The sequence below is a fragment of the Cajanus cajan genome, chromosome 4 (assembly GCF_000230855.2).
Source record: "Cajanus cajan strain Asha chromosome 4, NIPB_CcT2T_4, whole genome shotgun sequence".
NCBI classification, from domain to species: Eukaryota; Viridiplantae; Streptophyta; class Magnoliopsida; order Fabales; family Fabaceae; genus Cajanus; species Cajanus cajan.
The window spans coordinates 46526128-46533113 of record NC_138520.1 but is presented as its reverse complement, the minus strand read 5'-3'; the positions used below and the strand labels follow the sequence as shown (position 1 = coordinate 46533113).

At 31.0% G+C, this 6986-nt stretch overlaps 1 long non-coding RNA gene across 1 annotated transcript; it reads left to right on the top strand.

The window, feature by feature from the left end:
* The first annotated feature begins 5402 nt into the window (after positions 1-5402).
* LOC145956806 (uncharacterized) lies at positions 5403-6478 on the top strand. Its single transcript, XR_014433073.1, has 2 exons — positions 5403-5675; positions 5755-6478. It is a non-coding gene; the product is annotated as an uncharacterized LOC145956806 (long non-coding RNA).
* The last annotated feature ends 508 nt before the right edge of the window (positions 6479-6986 follow it).

Below are 6986 nucleotides of genomic sequence, written 5' to 3'. Positions count from 1 at the left end.
ATTGTTTAGTATAAATTTAATTATAATATAATTTAATTAATTAAAATAATTATATATTATAAATTTTAACAGTATAACATAAAATTTATGTTTTACATTACAGATACTAAAATATTAAATAAGTTTCTAAATCTTGAAAAGCAATAACATATAATGACAAGAAATAAAAAGATAATAAATATATTGATTAAAAATTATACATAGTTAAAAATTAATAGTAATTAATTTTCTAAATCTTGAAAAACAGTGGCAAATATGATGACAAGAAATATGATGACAAAGAAAGAAAATAAATATACTTACTATTATGTATTAAATATGAAGCACTACCTTCTATGTTCGATAGTTTTTAGGGAATTTTTTTTAACAATTGGATTTTTAAATCCTTTTTAATTCAGTATAATATTTTTTATAATTTTTTTAATTTAATAGCTAATTTAATTTTTATTGATTATATTTATTTTTAAATTAAATTTAATAGTTTTCAAATTAAATTATCAATAATTTAAAATATTTTTTACAATATTAATTATTTATATTAAATTTAAAATATAATTTATATATTTAAAATATTTTTTATATAAATTTAAATATAATTTATATATTCAAATATAATATTTATTTGTATAAATTTATAATGAATTATAATTATATATAACAAATATTTAATTTATGTGCTATATAGGCTAAAATATTAGTTAATTCAAAATTCAAAATATTTGTAATAATACTAATTTTTTAAAATAGTGATATCAAATTGAATAAATAATTGTCTAATATTTTTTATCTAGATAAACTCATTCATTTTTATTTATCTTGACAAGATCATAAATGATAATAAATCGAGTTATCTAATAAAAAAAATTATTAAATAGGTAAAAGACAATTCAAATTTATCTTGGCCAAAAAATGATAGGTAATTTTTTTTTTTCAATTTAGTCTCTCTATTTTTGAAATGTTCAATTTAGTTATACTATTTTTAAATAAATCAATTTAGTTATCTGATTTTTTAAAATATTTAATATTATTTTTTTGTTTGATTTTATTAATGTCATTAGTATCAATTTGGATAAAAAGATAATATTAAACATTTTGTAAAAATTAGAGAAACAAATTGAAACATTTAAAAATAGTGAAATCAAATTAAATCATAAAAATAAATAAAAGGACTAGTATAATTAACCAAGTTAAAATAATAAATAAATTTTTATAATAATAAATATTATTTTAAAGGATCTTGTTCTTTTATGGATCTTGGATGAAATAATAAGTATGGACCTCTATATATAAACTATTTGAAATGTAATCAATTAAAATATTAAAAAAAAATACATGATTTAATTAAGATTAAATATATGATTTATTAATTTTTTTAAAATTCTTAAATTAGGTCTATAACTAAAAAAAATTATAATTTAATCTTTCATCTTTTTATAATTTAATCGTAAGTATAATTTAGTCCTTACAATTTGTAACGACCCGGCTGGTCACTACACACTGCACAGCACACTTGAACACCAGACAGAAAGGAACCAATATATATACATATAGTGTCTAGAATATACATATATACAAGATCCAAGTCTGACTAGAATTCAAAGTGTATAAAATACATCAAACGCTATTATATCAAGTAGCTAAATCAACAGAGCATCCAAAAAGGGTCAGCTTTGTCTGCCAGCTGCAGACTTACCACCAGCCACCAACCTATCCCTGCTCTGCTCCCATACAACGTATGATCATTGCAGTCCAAACACCATGAAAACAACAAAGGGTAAGCTAGTGAAAAGAATCAACATATAAAACATATTTAAGTAATATGAATAGCTACAACTATCAGCACATCAATCATCTTAACAACATCAGCTTAATATATATAACAGCACACATCTCACATCATTCAGCAATAACAGCAGTAAACAGCAGTAAAACATACAATGCGTCGTCACGCATATCAATTCAGAGATCTCCTACAACAGCTCAGCCTTACGGCCTACAACAACTTAGCCTTTCGGCCTACAACAGCTCAGCCTTACGGCCTACAACAGCTCAGCCTTTCAGCCTACAACAGCTCAGTCTTACGGCCTACAACAGCTCAGTCTTACGGCCTACAACAGTTTATATCAGCATACAACACAGCACAACTTACAACATACAACAATAACAGCTTACAACACGGCTAAACAACTTAGAGCACAACACAACTCATCAATATACATCTAATACAGCTCAACATTCTGATTCAACGTGAACACCAAATCAGCACGGCTATACTTACATCTCAGCACAACATATATCAACATTAATCAGCATTTTCTAGCATATAACAACATATAACAACATATAAGTAACCATCATACCTGCGCCCGGCACCCGGCGTAGCACAACCAGAGAGCATCAGGGTTCCAATGTGCCCGACGCAATTCCTATTGCGCCCGACGTGATAGGAAGCAGAGACCTCACAAGGTCTCATAAGCCCGGCGTGCAAACCTGCGCTCGGCGCAAGGTAAGCAGAGACCCTCCCAGGGTCTCATGCTAGGCGCAATAGAGATTGCGCTCGGCGCCACCTCTAGCAGAGACTCCCAAGGAGCCTCCACGCCCGGCAAGACAAAATCAAGCTCGGCGCCAAACCAGAACCACACAACATAAATCACCTACTGATATCGCGCGCAGCGCTGTCCCGCCACGCCCGGCGTGGACCATCCAGAGACTCACATTCTCAAACTCGCCCAGCGCATTCATCATTGCGTCCCGCATGCTTGCCCAAATGGAGTCTCTGATGGTCACGCGCCCGGCGCGAAAAACTACGCCCGACGTGACACCCAGCAGCAACCCTCAAACTTTCGGAAATCTCTTCAAATCCTGCAAAAGCAGCCAGAAAACCCACATGCAATCCATCCAAAGTACTACATTTTCAACCAAAAGCTCAAAAACACCACCTTTTTACACATGCAACAACAAATCAAATAAATCCCCAATTTCTTCAAAAACTCCAAAACCCCCAAAACTTCATTTTTCACCAAACTCAGCCAAAATTAGCCAACACCAACAGCTAATTGTTGAGCTTAGGGGAGCTGAAGACTTTAAGAGTTTTGATGATCACAACAACTTGGAGACAACAAGTGTACAACAACAACATTGAACACAAAAACAAAGTCAAGGAAGAGTCAAGAAAAATACCTTGAAGTATAGCTATGTAATAGAGCTTAGGAAGCAAATTGTTATAAATGAATTGTTATATTTGTGTCTGTGTGTGCTTTGTGCATTGAGCAAATCTTGTCTAGAATCAAGTAGGGAGTAGATGATGATGAGTTAAACATTGGAAAATTATTTTGAGACTTAAAATGAAGTTTTAAGAACTGACTCAAAATAATCGATTATTGTTAAATATAATCGATTATTTCAGCAAGTGGGCTAAGTGGAATGCCTTGCTGTAATAATCGATTATTTGCCAAAATAATCGATTATTTCAGGAACAACTCTCTGGAATAATCGATTATCCAGCTAAATAATCGATTAAATTGTTCTTGATTGATTTCCAGAAATCTGAAGAACAAAATAATCGATTATTCTTTAAAATAATCGATTATCTGGGTTTGAATTTTTATAAATAGTTTGAACTCTTTTGAAACTTAAGAACATTGAGTAAAAACTGATAATCAACTGGTAAAAACGTTTTAGAGAGTCTGTGTGACATCTTGGAGAGTTTTCTTTGTGAAATCCAAGAGAAAAACGTTTGTGAAAAGCTTGTGAGGAAATCATCATCATCATCATACTCTTGAAAGAGAAAGACAAAGATTTGTTCAAGAATTCCAGGTGAATTCGTTTCATTTTATTCTTTGTGAATCTTTGTGAAAAATCTTGAGAAGGGTTTTTCAAGTGGTGAAGTTTCTTGTAGTGGGTTCTACAAGGGTTACTTTCTTGGGGTCAAGAAAGTGGTTATCTTTTTGTAGTGAAGTATATGCATGTGTGTGTGCTTGTAAACCTTCTTGCTAAAAGATAGTGGATCAAATCTTAATCAGGTGGTGATTAAGGACTGAATGTAGGTCACATGTGGAGTGGCTGAACCAGTATAAAAGACTTGTGCAATCTTCTTCAACCTTATCTCTTATTTTGTAATTTCTTGTTTGTGCTTTAAAGAAGATAAAACTTGATTAACATGTGTATGTGAATTTTGATGGTTTAAATCTATAATTGGATATTATATTTGAACCTCATTGTCTTGTAATCAAGTTGCACATTGCATTCATATCATTGTAACAAGTCTTTAAGAGTGCTTCATTTGAAAATTCTGTCATAGAAAAGTTTTGATTGAATTTACGATCCAAAAACTCTGATAAATTTTTAAAGGGTCATTGAATCCAATTCACCCCCCCTCTTGGATTGGGCCATTCTTTTCTAACACTAATGAGCTTCTAGAACTCATTTTCATCCAAAAACAGCGAAAAACCTAGCTTCCCTTACCTTGGTGCAAGAAATCCGAGCTCCGGGAAGAGACAAGGAAGAAGAAGCTTGAAAGAGATGGTGAACAGAGAAGGAAGAAGAAATCCGTGCGTCCGCAAGCTTCTCAACACCTACTCAGCAACTAAGTTCACCACAACCACCACAAGGAGAGAAATCAACCACAAGGAAAAGAGAGAAAAGGAAATGAGAGTTCTTGAGTGAGGGAGAAAAGAGTTGGGGAAAAAGAGCGGAATGGGGTCTCACACAATTAGAGATTCGTTTATGATTCTAATATTTATTTTGATATAATATTATATTATTATTTAATGTCATTACTCATGTGTATTAGTTTTTAATTTTTATTAATGAAAATTTTCTACTACTTTAAAATTCTTATAATTAAGGAGATTATGAAATTTTTTATAAATAGATTAAAAATCTACTTGACATGTATAATTATACATAAAATAATAATTTAAGATGATTGTGTAAGTAAAAATGTCATATTTCATGAAATGTCAACAAATCTCTAACCTTAAGAATTAAAACCTTAAGAATTAAGTTATAAAAAGAGAGAGATAGAGAGAGAATATAATTTTTTTAACTTTAGGGACTTAATTAAAATTTTCAAAAAAATTCATAAATCAATGTACGAGACCTTTAATAAGAAATAACATATTTTATTATATAAATAAATAATAATGTTAACAAATCTAAAATAGACATGTTACATTTTTTATTTAATTTTGTTTTACAATCATTTATTATAATGTATTATAAAATAATTTTAAAGGTCAAAAGTAATATATGTTCAAATTAAAAAAAACAAAAATAAATAAAAAACTATAAATTTAGAACCAAACTTATAAATTTTTAGAAAGATAAAAACATATTTTTAGCTTTTTACAAATGTAATACTAAAAAATTAATAATAAAAATAATAATATAAAAATTATAATTATATAGTTTTAAGAAAAATGGGCCTGGTGATGGACCCTTGCACCTGGAAAGAAGGCCCAGGCCGGCCCTATCCAAGAATTATAAATAAAGAGCAAGGGAATGGAGTAATGTGACACTCTAACACGCTGGGAAGAAATGGCACGAGAACAAGAAAGGGGAAAGGAGAGTTGTTGTTTGCTGAAAAAGATGGCCACCACATACGATTGCTGTAAAAGTGTTTTATAGAACCTTCCCTCTCTTTGTTTGCATTTTTATGTCCGATTGATTGCACTGTGAGTTTTGGGTCTTAAAGATTTTGTACTGATTGTTATTCTTGATTCTTGACTCTCTTGTGCTGGATGTTATGAGTAGCAAGAGTGGGTCTTGGAGCTGCCAATGAAGCGCATCACTCTGCTTCAAAGATTAAATCTATGATTCTATTGTCAAAGAGGAGGTTAAAATAAAAGATGGTGCATCTTTAATTGGAAAAAGCAGCAGACTCAAGCAAGAGGGTGAAGAAGGACACCTTGTACCTAGCACCCCCAAAAAGAGTGTCATCCAGAGATGCCAAGTCTGAAACTGAGGCCATCATTAAGGCCCATGATTGAAGCCGATGGTTGGCCTTTGCTTGCTACTTTTTCTTTATGCACTCAGCATGACCTTTGGTGACCCTAGCCTAACGTTGTGACTCTGAAGTGAATTTGGTTGCAAGATCAGTACTTCATTTCATAATTTTAATCCCGATGGAATGCGTGGCTCTTCAAGATTCTAATTGCACCTTTTGATTCATTATGATTGTGAAATTGTTCACCAATTTATTTGGACTCGATGACTTATAATAATAATAAATAAATAAATACAGTTCAATATGTTGGTTGTATGTTAATTGTATTAGTATTAGGTGTGATTAGTCTTTGTAATGTGATATCAACCTTTTAGAAGAAGGAAAAATCAAAGCGTCTGCAGAGAGAAGAAGAACTTTGTGAGAAGAAAGAAGTAAAGCAACCAATTTGGAGAAGAAATATTTGCTACCAATTTTTGTTTATTTTAGTCTCTATTGTTTGGCTAGATACACATTTCTTGTATTGTTATCCACCATATTGGTGAGAAGCTATTTTTTGTTATCCCTGGTTTAGGGTTTAGGGTCTAGGAAGACTTGTGTACTTATTGATTATTATTAGTGAAATTTTTTACTGGACTAGGTCCCGTGGGTTTTTACCTCATATTGAGGGTTTTCCCACGTTAAAATTTGGTGTTTGTTGATTTTTATTTTTCTATTTTGTGTATTCTATTAAAATTATCGTATTGCTTTTGTAATCAATTATTATTTATATAATGTATTATGAATGCTAATATAGGCCTTGATTGCCTTAAAAGCAATTATAATATGAATGTAATAATGAATCTAAGCATGTGCTTTAATGGTTGACCCTTAAAGCATTTCATATTGTAAAAGTGGGACGGAATGCACTGTCCGACTTTGCTTTCGTGATTCTAAATGTAACAGTGCTCGAGTTTTTGATGATGCTAATTACAATTGCACAATGAATTTGAGCATAGTCCTTTTAATGTGGCCATAATGTATGTACAATGTGAATGGTGAC